General features: G+C 47.5%; 2 long non-coding RNA genes across 3 annotated transcripts in view; one reads left to right on the top strand and one right to left on the bottom strand.

The window, feature by feature from the left end:
• Positions 1-3110: 3110 nt before the first annotated feature.
• On the bottom strand, positions 3111-14685 carry LOC132346376 (uncharacterized). The gene is made up of 3 exons (XR_009496216.1): positions 12732-14685; positions 12389-12532; positions 3111-3306 (listed from the first exon to the last, which is right to left on the bottom strand). It is a non-coding gene; the product is annotated as an uncharacterized lncRNA (long non-coding RNA).
• Positions 14351-16965, top strand: part of LOC112448484 (uncharacterized) — an 18762-nt gene continuing 16147 nt past the window's right edge. Inside the window, exons 1-2 of one of the 2 annotated variants that reach the window (XR_003036860.2) lie at positions 14351-14403; positions 15773-16450. This is a non-coding gene — a long non-coding RNA (uncharacterized lncRNA). Of the gene's footprint in view, positions 14410-15772; positions 16451-16965 lie in introns of both variants that reach the window. The other variant, XR_009496215.1, reaches the window with a different exon arrangement.

The raw sequence follows: 16965 nt of genomic DNA, 5'->3' as shown, positions 1-16965 counted from the left end.
CTTTAGCAGACCAGGGAAGGTCTGTTTTGAAGTGACCAGGAAACAGAGCCCCCTGGTACTTAGGGCTTTTCATGATGCTGCTTCCTTGAAGCTGCAGTGAGCCTCTTCCAGTTCTCAAACAGCTGCCGCTCAGGCTTTGGTACACAACCTTGCTGGAAGGTGTCTGTTCCCACACTGGCTCCCCAGGCCCCTCCTCCTCTCCCAGCCACAAGCACCTTGGCCCTAACTCTGCCCCTGCGGGTCTCCCTCTTACTTTCAAATGGCACCCCCTCCTCTAACTGTTCAGTTAAAACCCCCAAAGTAATTATCATACTGACTCCTGATAATCCGCAATGATGCAGGGCTAAACCTATTAAAGGAAACGAAAGCACTGCCTTCTGGATGTCCAACCCAAAGCAGATCCAGGTCGCCAGCTTGATTTTATTGGTAACTAATAGGAAATTCTGACATCTTCGAGGTGGGGTGTGAATTGAAGGTGGAATGTTAAAAAGTTCAATGCCTCAGTGAAATAGTCCATGGATAACTGAATTTGATATATTAGTAAAGAGTTGATATATTAGCTAAAGAGTGTTATTGGAGTAAAATACTAAGTAGTAGAAAGCTGTTTTCATGTAATAGTTTAAAAGCACCATGCATGTGACAAGTCATCTCAAGGTGCTAAAGTCTCTATTTTTTTCCCCAACCTATCTCTCCCCCAAATTCATGCACCCCTCAAGAGTAAGGACCATGTCTTACTCATCTTCTAATCCCTGGGCTGCTGGAGTCTGCAGCCCTTAGTAGATGGACAGTGAACTTTGCCGCTTACCCTTCACCTCATGTCCCCAGCCCCCACCTTCCCTGGTGCTCCTCAGGGCCTGACAGCTGAGCTACCTGAGCTCTCAGTCCTGCCATATTCCCAGACCAATCATGTCTTGACACAAGGATTTTTGTTCAAGTAGCCACAGCCCTGTCTACAGTTCAAAGCGTGGTACCAACTCACTGTCTATCCCAAGCTTTCTAACTTAGGCCTTGGTGCCTTGGAGCTGACCCCTAGCATTCCACATTGTTACTCAAGTCAGGTTCTCCACCATAACTCCTTGCAGTTCCCCGGGGCCTAAGTGTTTAGTACTGAGTAGGGATTCATCTGACCCCATTTCCTCGGTCTGGGTGAGCTGTCTAATAAGCATGCCAGCTCTACCACCCCGCCGCGCACGCTTCTGCAGCCCACTACATGGATAGCGGTCACGTATCCCCCAGCCTGTTCCCCTCCCCTCACCCTCCATCCCTTCCTTCCTGGAAACAGAAGCCCTGATTTGACCCCCTGACCCAACAGTCTACTTCCAGTTAAACTCAGACTGTTCTCAGTGCTGACAGCAGCCTCTTTGCCCTCAGTCTGGTCTCTGCTTTGCCTTTCTGATGGGACACCCCTATCTCCCGAACCAGCCCCCAACTCCCGGGGTACTGACCATTTGTTTAAATCAAGGCAGGGGATTACTGAGCCCTGTGCCCTCTTCTCCCAGCTGGCCCTCCACTTAGCATATGGCCACAGTTAGTGAGGGGGCTCTGACATCTCCCAACCTTTCTTGGCAACCTTCAACAAAGGGATCTGCAAGTAATGGTGGTAAGCCCACCCCCAACACACACACACACACACACACACACACACACACACACACACACACCCCACTGGATTCCAGCATCCTTCTTGCACTGTCAAGAGAAATGGAAGGTGAACTAAGTGGGGAGGGATTTCTCTGAAATAGGTATGTTGCTGTGGAACTAGGGTTTGGGGTTAGTTACTTTCTTTGTGGGAGGAGGGGTAGGGATACAGCTCCCTAGTAATGAGACATACTGAATTGGTGGGGACAATCCTACTTTCTATGGTGCTTTAATTCATTTCAGTGAAGGTAATTTACTTCGCACTTTACTAAATACACAAGTCCTTACATTTCAAGTGCCTTGTTGCAGTTTATACACATTTCCAAAAACATTTTAAAAGAATTCCTTCTCAAATCATGAATTGGGGGAAAGGGGGGCCCCCAGGTGAGTAGATGGCTCCCCTGGCATCATTCTGGGCATGGAGCAGCTCTCCCCAGGGGCCCTGCCCCTGACTCTAACCGCAGGCTTCATGTTACAAGAGCCCTGCTCTCATCCACAGGGATGTCAGCTTGGTTCTGCTTGTCATCACTCTTGGGTTTCCTCTCACGTAAGGCTGCAAACTACCCTCCACCTTCAGCTGGTTGGGTGCTTTGGAGCTCCCAGCCATGCTCAGATGGCAGGTTTGCCTGCTGAACTCTCAGCTGCCCACTGTGTCCCCTTTCTTCCCTACTCCCCTCAGACAGGCAGGATTCTCACACCATCCTCTCCACACTCCTTGCCAGAAAGCCTTCCTGAGTCAAACTTTTACGAGTCTCTTCTTGTAAATGGGAGGTAACCCCAGCACCTTCTCTAGAGCTATTTGCTTTCTAAGCCCTTTTCCAGTGAATCAAGGAATAAAGACTGGCCCCTTTGAAGGGATTTATCATTAACCCTCAGGGAGCTGGAGGAGCCTGAGAAAGGCCCTTTCCAGTGCCCCAATATCCTATACAACATTCCTGCTACCAGACCCAGCAGAGGCTGGCAAGGTTCAGTGAAAGCAGCCCCCACATTCCTCTGGCCTGGCCCTGCCCCACCACCCAACTTCAGGCCCAGCGCTGAGTGAATGGAAGGCAGACAGCAGGTGGGAAACTGAGGGTGCATTGCAAATGCACCTTTTGAAGACTGTTATCCCTGGCTGGTCCAATCCTGTGTGAGCCCATACTTCCCCAGCTCCTAAGAGTTTCCTTTTATCTCACATTCCTGCTCAGATTATTCCCAGGAACCACTTGGGAAAGATACAATGTGTTTCTCTTTGCACAGTGCCTGGCACATAGTAAGCACTCAGTAAATGTTAGCTATTAGACATTAAAGAACAAATCCAGAATGAAATCCAGGATGCTTACATAGAAGCTGCTAGGAATAGCTAGGGGACCAGAAGAGTGGTGGGCAGCTAAATTCTCAGCACGTGGTGGACTACTTATTTAACGGTTATGAAATGGAGGGAGCTGCCTGCAGTTCTTTAAAGGAGAAAAAGAATGCATTTTAGCCAAATGAAAATGATAAAGAGTATTTTATTATTCCTAAAATCTCCAAGAAAGTTGAAAAAAGTTTTCTCGCACTGGCTGAGTATAGTGCTCAGTACCTAAGATGGAGGTTTATGGCAAAACATCACCCATCTGTCTTCTGTCTTGGTTGTGAGAATTCCTGCTCGTCAGATGATGTAAAAGATTTCATAGGACCCAGTGCCATCTATGGGAGGAAAGAAAGCTAGTGAGAGGTGTAAAACCAAATAAACAAGCAGAATTTGCAAGATTCCCACCTAGAGCCGGGGAACAGAAAGATAAACAGCTGAGGTTCTGCCTTCAGAGTCCAGAATTCATCTTACTGCCTAAAGCCCAGAATCACAGCCCTGCTTTCTTCCCTCCCTCTCCTTTGTCATGTTGCTCTCCACATGGAGGCCGGAATTCTTTCTCCATTCCCTGAGTCTGTCTTGATTTCCAGCTGGTCCTCCTGTAGTGCCTTGATTTCTAACTGGCTCTGTGGGGCACAGGTTTGCTTCCCTGCCCAAGACTTGCCATGACGAGGGCAAGAGTTCAGCACCTTGGTGCAGGTAAGGCCCGCACTTCACCTTGACCATTGCCAGGACCCCAAAGCTCTAGACTGGATGCCCTTGGGTAGAACACTGGCTCTCCTTCCCACCAAATGCAAGATTCTGTGCCGCTTTCACCCCAGCATGCCCTGTGATTGAGCCAGTCAAGGTCTGGCAGAAAACTAGGTTGGTGGCAGATCCGAAACCTTAAAGTGAAGGTGTGGAGTGGGGGTGGGGTCACTGCAGGTGTTCAAGCAGGGAGGCCGCATGTGGGCAAGATGGACTGGACAGAGCCTCAAGGCAGAGAGACTGGTCACATGGACTTAGATAACTTCCCCTCAAGGTGGAAAGGAGGCAACCAATGTGAGAGATGGTTCAGAAGAACTGACATGAATCTGGGGAAGTGTAGGGGAAGGGAAAGAACATATTATGTTAAACAACTAGGTAACTGCAAAAACGTCTTTTGAATGGTGCCTTCCCCTATGAGCCCGCTCTCCTAACCCCTCGGTCTCTGTTTACTTGAGGTTCCCACTCAGTTTCCCAGGAAGCACCCAGGGAGGCAAACCCCCTTATAGGAAAGATGTTCGTGCTAAGAAGAAACGGACAAGGTGATCAACATCTAGCAAGTTCTTACTATGGAAGGAGCATTGGTAGCCTACAAGGAACCTGAGAACCAGGGACCTTACCTCCAAGGCTACCCATTAAAGTGCAGAGCCAGAGTCCAGCCTAGGAGCATGACCCTGAAGTCCTTGCCCCTGGCGGTGCAGAGTGTTTATCTACAGAAGCCAGAAAGAGGAGCAAAATAGAGGGGGAAGATGACCACTTTGAACAGGTTGAGGGGCTGGCAGTCCAGTCAGCAGTCAAGAGCTGTGGGCTTAGAGATCTGTAGATAGATCAGGACCTGGAGAGACAAACCTGGGCATCAGCCACTCCTGGACACGTCAGATCTCCAGCATAGACACAGAGATCAGAAAAGAAGGTGCAGGCCACCACCCTGAGGGACACCCTCGGTTCAGGAACTAATGAAGAAGCAGAAAAGAAGCCACGGGGTAGAAGGAAAACCAGGAGTGGATCATTTAACTGGAGAGTCCAAGGAGGGCAATGTAAAGACAGGAGCAAGAAGCCATAAGCTTAGAACACTATACTGACAAGCTGAAAAAGCAGGAGGAGGCTAGTGGCTTCAACCATTAGAAGAACACTGCTGCTCTGCCACCACTCAGATTCTGTCAGATGGTGAGCAGAGGAGCTGCTGAGCAGCGAGTGTGGACTCTTCTTTCAAGAAGAGTCAAAGAGGAGAGAACTGGAAGAGGTGGGGGAGGGTGGGGGAGGGGACTCTCCCTCCTTCAGGCAGGATTGCACAGATTTAATCATTCATCTCACAATCCCTGCAGTGTGCAAAGAGAGAAATCATCCCCAACCAGATTATTTATTGGCCTGGACAGACCATACTTCAGAGGCAACAGTTTTACAGCACCTCCCTTTCAACTCAAACTCTCTGGTGGGGGTCATTCTGCCACCACCACTGGCTGTAAAAGTAGCGTATCTCTAACATGATGCTAGAATCTTGGCGATCACCTCAACCAACCCACCACTCTGTGTGGGAGCAGTAATGGCTCAGGCTGACAAGCAGCCTTGGGGATCCCCAAATCTGTAGAAAGCTCTGAGCATTTCCAAAAGGGGCCAATCATATCCAACTTGTGTGGATTTAAGCTGCTTCTTGGTCTTACCTATTTCGTCAGCCTCTGATTCAGGAGGAACAATGTTAAAGGCCAAGGAAAAGACCTCTTTACTTAGGGCCAAAGGTGCAGGGGCCAAGTGGGAATGAAATCCAGCTCCTGCTTTCTTGCCTAGTCCTGGGTCCATCCAGATGCGACACCTTTTTCTAAACTGCCCAAAGGAGCGTAGGCTAGTGGGGGCTTGCTTATACATGTACGTTGGGAAAAGGTCTGAGGTCCCTCTGTGTGGGTGGAGGGCAGCTTTATCCTCAAGAGAAGAATTTTTTCTTTTTTTTCCCCTGACTGCCGTCCTCTAGCCCTCACAGGCCTAGTCTCCAGTCACCAGGCTCTCTGGCTGGCAGTCCAGGGTTGAGGAGAGGCCGGGATTGCTAGGGCTGAGTGCTCCACAGGCCATGGTAGTCTCAGGTAGAAAGGTCAGCTTCCAGAGGAGCGCTGGATGGAAAAGGGGAAGGGGCCAAATCCGCTGAGTTACGGGAACAAACTTTAGTGGTCCAATGCCTGGTGCAAAACACTGTTGACTGTCTGTGCAAATTATTTTAAACACAAAATTGGCGAGTCTTCACTAAATAATGCTCTCCCTGGTCCTTGAATGAACCAGCTGAGACCAGACCAGAAGAGGTTAAATCATGTGGAAATCCCTATTTTAAAATGGAGCTACATTTACTCAAGAACCACTTATGTAGGATATGTCTTCAAATTGTTGCCATTTGCCAGAGAAAATATGCTCTAATTCCTTGATGCCAAAGAATGTCTGATTGTATAATGAAAGTAGAATAATTGAGCTACTTGTTCATTACAAAGCTCTCCAGCTGAATACCCTAAATTCTTCAGTGGCTGAGTGGGCTTGCAGTGAATTAACAACGTTCCTTATAAAAAAAAAATATATTTTGAGGTAGGGCACAATATTTACAGTAGAATTTTCTGTGAAGTGTTACTAAATTCCTTTTACTTCAAGAAGGATCATGCATTATTCTTTGTTGGTAATGCCAGGGTGATTCAGGACAGGCGAAACATTAGCCAACGTGTTACTCAAAAGTCTAGACAAGCTTCAGTCTGGTCACTTTTCTCTCAGTTTCCACCAGGGATCTTCCTTGACTTTCATTCTCCTAATTTCCCGCCCCTCTCTCACAGAATTCCTGCCAGCTGCCTTGTCTCCAGGTAACTGAAACACCAGGATTTGGGGAGCCCCGTAAAGGGCAGCAAAGCATGTAGTGTTATCCTTCCCGCCCACAGAAGCAGGCAGCAGGGTAGTGTCCACCTGGGAGGCTTTCAGGGAGGCACTGGTGTTGGGTACAGAAAGCTGGGGTTAGGTGAGAGACGGAATAAAAGCCGATAAACCAAGACCAAGCTCAGAACGACTGATGCTGCCAGACGGAACTGACACTGTCTCCACATCTTTGCACTTCCCAGAAAGAGTGAATGAAGTGCCAGCCCAGTCAGGGCTCTCTTGTCCTCTTCTGGCTGTGGCTCTGGGAAAGCAGGCTGCAACGTCAGTCACAAAGCTCTGGCAGCAGAGAGGTTTGGGGAGTGGAGAGAAGAGTGAGAAAAGAGAGAAGGGACACAATGAGACGTGGCCAGGCAGGCAGAGCCTTGTTTATAGGAGCACAGGAACATTTTAAGGATCACAAGTTGAGTTTGAGGACAACCAAGAAAAGACCCCTTGATTTCCAAAAGTTACTTTTCAAGTTTTCAAGTGATTCCAGAGGGGTAAGGATAGATGCTAGATAACAGGAGGGTTAAAGAGGGGCTTGGGGCTGGGGCTGAGGAGTGGTGGTGCAGTAGGGTGCAGTAAGGCAAAGACCACACATTTCCAAAGCAGCAGAGAATAAAAACTGGCATGGGGGGCTCTGTGTGTGTGGGGGGGGGGGGTGGGGGTGCTGTGTCACTGGGGCCGGGAAGGGGAGTGGACACTGGAGTTTTATTTTAACAGCAACCCTCTGGGCAGCCATTATGGCAGAAGAGGCCTTAAGGGAAAGAATCTGAGGAGCAGAGGAACTGTACTGTTTCTCTGAAGTCGGAAGGAAATAGAAAAGAAGGGCTATAGGTTTGATTTGTGTTCATGAGTCTCGCTCTCCCACATCCACATGGCACAGTGGGTGGCAGGAGGGAGCCATCACCGTCGGTTCTCTGTAGTGTGGGCTAGTGGCTAAAACAGGCAAACGAGCAGCGGGGTGGACCCAGTGACCACCATCAAAGGACACTCTCTCCTCTAAACCAGGGGGCCCCAGGGCCAATCATGGACCAGTGTCCTTCCGTGGTGAACTTCTCACTGAAATAAGGACAATGAGGTCCTTTTTTCATAGAGCTAAATTCAGTGTAAAAGGTCTGTCCTTTATGCTGAGATTACATCCTTTTCCCTTTTTTTTTTTTACATTAAAGTGTTTTGCTAAACATGAAACAATGATCACAGATCAGAGTTTGGGTTTTTCCCTTAATATCTTAGAAAAAGGAAAAATGCTGTTCCTGGTGCAGCCTGCCCTTGCCGCCACCACCTTTTTTCATATTTTTGTTTGTAAAGTGAATTCTTAGGAACCACTGTTCTCAAACTCATGTTTATACACCTCTAAAATACAGTACAATTATTTTATATAAAGTATTTCAGAATGCTGGAAGAAAGACGTTTTGGGGTTGGTCTCCTGGGTCAGGATTTATCACCTCCTGCCGGTGCACCAGTTGAACTGTGAGCTGTTTTCTGCAGGGAAGGTTCACCTTGAAGATGAGTGGGAAGTCAAGTCTTTTCAACTCTTTTCCAAAAGGACCACATGACAACTCTTATGTATACACCTCCCTCCAGAGACACCAGTGAACAGGTATGTGGTGGGAATGGGGCTTGTGGAGCCCTAGGATCCCAGCCCTCGAGACCTGGAAGGAATTCCAAAGTTCATCTTGTCACCTAATCCGAATTATTCTGCCTGAGACCCTCTTTAAGGAAGCAGGTTTGTCTGAGGCCGAATCATCAACCATTAGCAGGGTCAAGAGGAAAGAGGGGCCAGGCCCACTTTCCAAACCCCCAATCAGGCCTCTCCCATCTCCACCTGTTCCTAACTCAAAATTATGGCAAGCCCCCTATTTCCCAGCAAGCAAGCTTCAAGCCAAACAACGGCAGCCTTGGCCCAGCATGCTAGGCCTACCAGGTGGTACTTGGAGGAGAATGCCATTTTATCCTTTGTAGTAATGGCTATTTGCCTCCAATCTTTAATGCCTTTCTGACTGTGTGACTCAGAGCTGCTGCTGTAGCCGTGATCCCCTCCTGGGGAGGAGTTTTCTTCCAGTGACCCAGAGGTCATAGTCCACCTCAGCCTCCACGATTTCAACAAGGCTTTCCTGCAAACGTCTCCGCTCCCTGTCCCCTCCCCAACCTCCCTGGTTCAATACCGTGCCCTCACACACCCCCACACCCGCCCCAAGAGTGAAATCTTTGTCTTTTACAAACTTCAGACCTCATGAGCGTTCCAGTTGAACTGATTGGCATAAAAATTCTCACAGTACTCTGTGAGGCTGAAACACTGGGAATTACAAACAAGAGCACCTCTAGGGCTGGGACGACCTAGCAGAGTCACCTCGTACTTTGGCTGTAAGGGACATGGTGAACAGGGCCACTGTGGAGAAGTTAGAATGGGGAGGGGGGGATTGGGGCCACTCTGAGGAATGGGGGGAGGACCCAGGAAAGCTTCACAGAGAAGACATTTGAGCTGGGTCTGGAAGAATGAGTTAAGAGGCAGAGAGGGGACTTTCCAAATCCAGCTCCCTGTCCCTTGCCATAGAACCAACACACCCCAGAGAGCATAGAGCAGTTACAGAGGAAACTCACACTGAGAGCCAGGGAGGACCCACCAGCTGGGGTGCAGCTGCCATTTGCGGTAGTATAAAACCAAACAGCCCTTCCTTACTCACTTGCGTTATGGCCCCCACCTGAAAAAATAAGGTCATCTGTCCACTGGCTCTAAGCTGAGATTTAATGCCTAAACTCTGTATTTTGGGGTTGTCTAATTATCTTTTTTAGACATTGTGGGAAAGACTTGAAGCTTTATTGAGCCTGTGCCATAAAAAATAAAATGTAGTAAATTAATGTTTTAACTTTGACACTGGCACGTTTGACAAGTTATATTGACATCTCACTATCCTTTATGCCCTTCGGTAATGATGTGGCCACTTCATGATGCTTGCAATGATAAGGTGTTTAGCTGGGGATATGTTGTGAGCATGTGTATCTTGGAAATTAGCATAAAGGAATCCAGAAAAAAATTCTATCTCTGGGGAGACAGGATTCACATGGGAATCAGAAAGACCTGGCTTCTTTCCCCAGCTCTGCCCTGACAGTAAATGCCTCATCTCTAACTACCATCCACTTCACTTTCTCATCTGTAGAAGGGAAGCAGTTGCCTAGGGAGGGGAAAAATGGAATAGATGGTTTCTAAGGACTCTTCCAGCTCTGCCATTTCTATGATGAAATTCTAAAGGATTCCTTTATTGAACAGTGGTCTAGGACATTCCCTTCCATGCCAATCAACCTTGTGTAATGTTTGCTTCCAAAATCCTGAATCCTTGCTTTCTCAGGAACCTTTGCATTAGTAGTTAAGAGTTTGCCTCAACCATTAATACTGTTCTCCCACTTTAGATGTTGCTGAGAAAAAGCCAGCAGGGCTGGAACAAAGTGTGAAAAAAGGAGCTGATCTGGGGGCAAAGAATCGCCCTTGGCGTCATGGATCACTGCTTTTCCTCAAATTAGAAAAACGAGGCCTGAGCTGAGTGCAACTGTGAGCTTGTTCCTACAGCTAGCAGAAAGCAAGGAAGGCAAGTGCCTGGGGCCAGGCCCCCATCTGCCAGCTCCATGCAGGTTCCTAGGAACCAACAAAGGCACTTTCTTGCTCCTTCAATACTCTGCCTCAGAAGGCTCCATACAGAAGCGAGGTACCTTCTGCCAAAACAGAGGACCCTTTATCCTGAGCCCCTATGCACTCCTTTTCCATTGTGGGTGGCATCTTCTGTCTGGTGGCGCCTGGGCTTCTTGCCATCACCAGGGCTTCCTTTTGATCCCTGGTTTGCATGGCTTTCTGTTGAGCAAACAAACACATCCGTCCCCCCCACCAACAAGACAAAGGCGATTCATTCATAGGAGCTGTTGCCCAGCTGACAGATGTTCTGGCCTTCTTGCCCTGCAGCCAGGCATGTTGCTGACCCCAAAGGTGAAAGGCCATGCCACCCATTCTCATCCCCCAGTTGGCCAGTTGCTACTCAGGATCATACAAGAATTTTGATGTTTGTCTTTCCTCCCCTACTCCTGCCTCCACAGTTCTTAGTGGCTCTTAGGACAGAGCTGTTTCCAAAGTGGCCTTTGATCAGGTCAGCTACAGCCTGGAAAAGATGGGCCATGTGGTCAGAGATGCCCTGCCACAGCTGCTCAAACCCTACATCTGCAGACCTGACCGTGTCTTCAGGAAGAAAAGGCCGTGAGGAACCCTTTTGAGGTACTTCCACACACAGAGATAGTGTGTAATGGTTCAGAAAACAAGCGTCGCCCTTCTGGTTTGTCCTGACTTTGGGGCTCAGCAGTCTACTTTTCACGTTTAGTTTATGGCCTATTGGGGGGGGGGGGGGACAAGATCGTCACTAACTCTCCAGCTTTTAGAGTTCAGATAAGCTCCTGACCAAATGGCCACTTAGTCTAGAGGAGGGAATGTGCACTTCCAACAGGATACCCATGGGGGGGTCCTACGGAGGCAGTGACATTTGAGCTGGCCTAGAGGAGAGGTAGGATTTCACTGGGCAGACATGGAGATGGGCAGGCTCTCGTCTGTGCAAATTCTTCTGTGTGAAGGCAGGAGAATGTGGAGCCAATCTGAGCAGCAGGGAGAATGGAGAGGCAGCCAACGAGGCAGGACAGATCACGCTGCCACAAATATGCTCCTTGAGCTCGTCAGCCAGCCCACCAGGAGTTCTGAGCTCAGTTTGAGTCAATGCTCTTTAGACCCCTTTCTTCTTAGAAATTCACCAAGAGATTTTTGAGGGAGAAGTAACCCCTATGGAGTCCACTTAAAGGGCAACTCTACGATCTCAACTCAACTTACTTTCTCTAGGCTACTTTGGAAATCATTGCAACAAACATTTGGAATCTTCCAGCATTTTTCTACATAGGTTACTGAGTGCTCTGTTTTACCCCAAGCCACAGCTGACAAGAAGAGCTACCAACAGCATACTAACTTGTTGTGTAGAGCTAAGAGTCTCTAGAAATCCCTTTGGTGCTTTTCAAAGTCATCTTCAGGGTGCAATAGAAAGGTTTGACAGCATTGAGTGAAACTGACCCTTTGCTCCCCTGCCAATCAATAGTCAAGGCAGAGAGTTTCTGGAATAAGATCCTGAAGAGCGCTACCACCATACGGGGCAGGCCTGCAGCTCTAGCACCAGCTCCTTTGCTGGAGGCCTACAGAGTTTGAAGAGGGCTGCCGCTAGCTCCTCCTCTAGCCCTGGCCCTACAAGGGGAACTGGCTCCCTGCTGCTTTTCCCTCCTACAAGGAACAGCCTTTCTTTCCCCCAAATTATACCCATCCTCAAGGCCCTTTCAGTATATCAAGTGATTAGAGATCCCTGTTAGTGTAACTTTTGTTGTTGTTGTTTAACAATGTTCAATAAGAAGGACATTCCCTTTAAGAAAATCATCGCCCCCCCAGAAGTAGAAAACAATAGTAAGGGGACAAACTGAGTTAGACACCAATATGATTGAAGGCCGGCAAAGTGTGATGGGAGAAACAGCAGGAAAGAGAAAGAGCTGAAGAGAAGTGAACAGAAAGCTAAGAAAGGAAGCCACCTCCCCAAGGAAGATAATGGAGTCGGACCAGGGGCGGGTAGGAGCAGCCATCAGAAGAGAAGTCAGATCCAAGGAGACCTGCCACGCTGAGGGCTGAAGATGTATTTTGATGGGCTTAGAACGGGCATGGGAAAGTTAGTCTTTGGTGGCAAACTGTAAGGCAGAGGCTGGAAAGACTGAGTTTGGAGGTTGAAAGAATACCGGTGTGGGAAATCCCCGAAGGCAGTTTCTTGCACTGGACTTGGCCATGTTGCTCCTCTTCTTTTCCTTCGCTTTCTGGTACCCTCAGGTTATTTGCACTCTTCTCTGGTTCCCACTGCGCAAGGGCAGACACTGAGCAGGTACCTGAGAGGGCACAAAGCTTCCTTTCCAAATCAGGTTTAGCCTTTTATGGTCCTGAGCTGACCAATGGCAGGATTCACCTAATTCTGGATGCAAGGCCTACACCTCCGAGGCCAAGGGTCCTCCCCTTTGAGCTAGGTGTATAAAAGGTCAAGCAGAGAATGAATGTCCCCTTCCCACTCCTGAGGGTTCACGGGCCTACCTGTTTGACCCTACTCTGGCTTGACCAACAATGCCTTTGTTCCTTTTCTTATCTGGCCGTGAAGACATGCTACTGCTGCTCTCTCAGGCCGGAGTGTTCTGCTCTTCATCCTTTGATGGACTAGACCTGATTTAACTGCCTGTTTCTTTTCCATAAAGTATCTTCAGGTTGCTTTGTCTTTCCAAGGCTAGGATTACTGCTAATTAAATTCAGACTACTGGGAGTGACTACAACCCTGGGGAAATACTGGTTATGGTTGGGCTTAAAAAGCAAAAGTCTAAAGGGTGTGATATCACTGATAATTAAGCAAAAATTATTCTTGGAAGTTACATAAACATTTTTAAAACAGTAAAACTTAGGTAACAATATCCTTGCCAAACAAAAAATTTCACAAATTTTCTACAAAAATTACAGAGCTACAATTCTAAAATAGCAATGAAGGAGAAAAGGAGAACTAGATTAAAGTGTAGACTTCTTACATACATTTCCCCTTTTGTCTTTGTATTATCTTGTTGCCCTTTCTTGAATGTGTGTGTGTGTGTGTTTGCATCAAGCAACTCTTTCCTTCTCCTCCCCACCTTGGGTCAGCTCCAGTCTTCTCACTTCTGCCTACAGACACTTCACAACATGTGCCCATACTATTTTTGCTGGCAGACATGAACTAAACATGGACCTGACATTCTTGCAGATTCAAATGAACAGTCTTGAGCATCTTCACTCTATGGGGTCCCATGTCCCATTCTGCTGTGAAGCCTCATTGTTCACTTAAGGGCATTCACTGATCGAAACATCTTGCCTGGGTCTAAAGGTGTATCATTAGCTGCCCTTCCAAATCACAAACTCATAGGATGATGGGGCTGAGGGTCACCTTAACTGCCTTCAGAGAGCACCTGTCATTCCAACCCTGAGTTCTCAACTTTTAATCACTGCTCCCTATAAACAGAAGCCTATTTTCCTCTAAGCAGTATTGGGAAAAAAGGTAAAGCAGGCCAAGTGTCATCTTTGGTGTCCTCTTTCTAGAGAATACGCCCAGAGCCTCCTTGGCCTCTTTTGCACCTTTCTCCAGCTATCCTCTCTTCAGATCACAGTTTTAGACTGCAGCTACCCATCACCATAACTAGTACCACCTTCAATCTCTGCCTGTGGAAAATTTCCTCTCAGCCTCCTAGGTCCAGCTCAAATGCGACCTCCACTGACAGGCCTTTCTTGATGCCCAACCTGCATCTTTCTCTCTTCTGCAGCCCCAGTGACCTTTAGAATGGTATTTGCTATGGTACTTGGCATTTTCTACATTAGACAGTAAACTCCTCGAGGGCAGGACCCATGTCTGACACATCTCAGGATCCTCTGCAGGGTTGAGCCCTGTGAACCCTTTCTGAGGCATGCAGAAAAGGCTAAGGAAGGAGGGAGGCTCTAACAATGATACAGTGTGCTCTGCTGGTAGCCTTGAGTGTGGAGTCTACCTCTTCCTAGGACTGGCCTCCCTCTTCCCTCCCTTTCTCAATCCCAGCCATTGCTGAAGGACATCTCTCTTTAACTGTCTTCAGCCAACTGTCACTGTGGGACTGAGTCCTCTGGGAAGGCTTCAGCTGTTAACAGCTTAGAATGTTGCTATTCCCAGAAGTCTTTGCACTGAAGAGAGGGAAAGATGGAGGTGGGGTCTTTGAAGGAGGTGAGGGTATGAACCTTTACTCCTCAAAGCCATGTATGTTAGAGAATTTGGGCATGACAATCTGGGCAAGCGAGGAATTTAGGGGATTGAGAGGGCTATTTATTGACACTCTTTCAATCACTGTCCCTTAGTATTCTGAGTGGGTTTCCTTCTCTCTATGCCTTTGGCTTTTTAAAAGGTGTATGCCCTGGCACTTAGCAGCCCTTAAATAGTAATCATTCTTAGTATTGTCATTACCAATAGATCAAGAATATCAACAAGACAGACAAGTGAAAACATACAGAGCCCACCCTAAACACATGAGCATGTGGAGGTGCCAAGCAAGAGATGTAGATGGATTTTGTTAGGCAGAATTTCTGAAAATAAGTTTCTGAAAGGAAGTATCTGCCTCCCTGGTGGTGGAAACAGTCTGAGCAAAGACAAGGAGGTGAAAACAGCAGGTTATGTGTGCACAGGGGATGGCCAATGACTGGGAGAGGCCCCTTCTAAGAGACTGACCAGTGGAGCTGGTTAGATGGCAGGAGGCAGTGGGCCAAGATGAAGGAGGTATCATGAGGAATTCAACTGGAGTTGCAACCGCATGTGCTGGTGGGTCAGTAAGAAGTCCCCTAGGAGCCGGAAGTTTCTAGGCTGAGAGTGAAGAGATGGAGCCTAGGCTCACCGGAGTGAGTGAATCTTGCAAAGGAGCAAGTATGAGGGAAAGGGAAGGGTGTGGGATGCAAGGGGTGTCCCAGTGGAAAGTGTTGGGGATGGGGGTGACAATAGAGCGATAGGAGTGGAACTTCTAGCTCTTCCAAGCTCACCAGTTACAGCAGAAAAATCCAGAAATATAAGGCCAGGAAGGAGGAGAATGTTGTTAGAAACCTCAAATGTGCTCTACATGCAACTTTGTTTAAAATGAATATTGATGTGGTCTTTAGTTACTGATTTAAAAGATTAACATCTTTATTGTTTTTCTGGATTGGGAGATATATTGAGGGCTTGATAAATGTTGAGTTGAAGTTCCCACTTGGCCATCTCCCTGGTGCTTGGTTTGCATTAATATGAATATATCTCTTGCCTTGGGGGTGTTGCAAAAACCGTTACTTTCTCCCAGTTCTTCTCTCTTTAGCTGCCAGCCAGGTAGAAAAATATCACTGAATAAAGTCACCTTTCCATCTACCCACTGTCACTTAGCTAATGACTAATGCACATTTTTGAAGGGGGGTAAACAGTCCTTTGCAGGAGTATAACTCTCTCCCTATTTTTTCCCAGTCCAACTCGTGTTAATGATGGTTTTCAGTAGGTAATGAGGTTATGAGGAATGTTTATTTCCTTTACATTTTATGCATTTTCCAAATATTACTTAGTTAATTTTCTTGTTTTGAAGGAAGAAAAGCAGACCGGACATGATTGGAGTCATCACTCTTAGTCTTCCAAGAGAATCTCTGTAAGCCGTGAGATTCCTAGTGACATGACAATACCTCTGTGCCTCCTTTGAGAGAATATCCTTGGCATAATATTCAAGATTTTCAACTTACTTTTTAAAAGATGCATGAGCATAAACTCTACAAGGTAAACTTTAGGATTGCACTTCAAAATTGAGTGTTTACTAGCCCCCACATGGCTGGTTCTCTTCTTCCAATGTAATATCAACTCTTATAGGAAAATGTGACTTGGGAAGATTCCTAAGAATAAGGCATAACCTATACGACTTATGTCATATTTCTAGCAGGAAAACTCAGCTAGTGGGGAGAGCAGTCGTATGGTTAGGACTGTCTCAAAACCAAATTCACCCAATACGAATTCAACCCGTGAACACTGCCGCTGCTCACTGCTCCACTTGTGCCCTCATCACTGCCTTCATGCCCCAGTGCTCTGGGCCAGTTGACGACTCCCTCTACATCCCTACATACTCTCTGCTGGCCGGCTGCTGGGCCTTGCTTTGGCCAGGGGGCCACATCACGATAAAGGCTGGGGAATGTAGAGTCACCTGCAGCCTGTTCTGCCAAAATATTCAGTGGAAGACTGAGCCACGCTGACCTCGGACATGAGGAAAAGAGATGTGGTAGGTAGGATTCTAAGGTAATTCTTATGATTCTACCTCTACAGCCCCCAAGATTCCATCCCCTCACCACCATGCACATGTCTGTGTTATCCCCCCACCCCTTGAGAATGAGCTGTGCTTAGTCACTCGGTCATGTCCAACTCTTTGTGACCCCATGGACTGTAGCCCACCAGGCTCCTCTGTCCGTGGGGATTCTCCAGGCAAGAATACTGGAGGGGGTTGCCAGTGAGCAGGACTTAATGAATATGAGGGAATTTCACTCTTGTGATTATTACCTTGTATAACAAAGGGGATGTTGTAAATGAAGTCAATGACCCTAATCAGTTGACTTTGAGTTAATTTAAAGGGAGATTTCTCTGGGTGAGCCTGAATTAAGCAGGTGAACCCTTGAAAAGAGTCCAGGTTTTCGAAGTCAGAATGATTTCAAGCAGCTGAGATGCTCTTCTGTTGGCCTTGAAGAAGCAATCCTGTCATGTTGTTGAAAGGGCTACGTGAAAGCGAATAGCAGGTGGTTT

The sequence above is a fragment of the Bos taurus genome, chromosome 10, assembly GCF_002263795.3.
Source record: "Bos taurus isolate L1 Dominette 01449 registration number 42190680 breed Hereford chromosome 10, ARS-UCD2.0, whole genome shotgun sequence".
NCBI lineage: Eukaryota > Metazoa > Chordata > Mammalia > Artiodactyla > Bovidae > Bos > Bos taurus.
The sequence above is the reverse complement of the archived record's forward strand: the minus strand, read 5'-3'. Positions and strand labels throughout refer to the sequence as shown.